The following is a 713-nucleotide window of genomic DNA, read 5'->3' on the forward strand; positions in this document are numbered from 1 at the left end:
AGAGTATCTCGATCTTTATCATGGTTTTCAGCCCCCACTCCAAGAAAGATAATTTCGGTGTGATATCATTCTGAGGGGGGGCTAAGCCCCCCCTCAGCAGACCGAAGGGGGGCTTTAGCCCCCTAGCCCCCCCCCCCCCCCCCCCCCCCCTTTCCGCCGCCTATGCTACCATTTAATTACAAAGGATTCACGTGCTCTAATATATTAGAATACACACGGAGTAATTGCAGCAATACTTGGAAAAGAGTAACAAAGGCTTTGTTTCGCTACTTCGTTAGCTCAACTAAGTTATTAGCTACTGGAAACTTAGCTAGAGATGGTTTAATAAAAGTGGTGAGTGTCTACTGTGGTATCTGTACCTTGTATTACCGATACCGATACCACTGGTATCGGCATCGATACCGATACCAGTATCGGTCCACCTTTAATTACAACTGTTCTGGAATAATGGTATCATTTCATCATTATTACACTTAGGTGCTTTACAAGCATTGTGAATCACTTAAACAAAGTGGCATCATTTTTCAGTCAAAAATATTGCCAAATTTTAATACTAAATAAGCTAAATATTTCTGTGGAGGCATGCCCAGACCCCCTAGACAGAGCATGCGCTCCGCATGTTGAGTGTGCTTCGCACACTATAGCTAGTTGTATTAACCAGTTGTTGTTTTTCTTCGCCAACCAATCATTGTTAGCACCCCCCCCTTCTGAAA

This window comes from Dysidea avara, chromosome 3 (genome assembly GCF_963678975.1).
Source record: "Dysidea avara chromosome 3, odDysAvar1.4, whole genome shotgun sequence".
NCBI lineage: Eukaryota > Metazoa > Porifera > Demospongiae > Dictyoceratida > Dysideidae > Dysidea > Dysidea avara.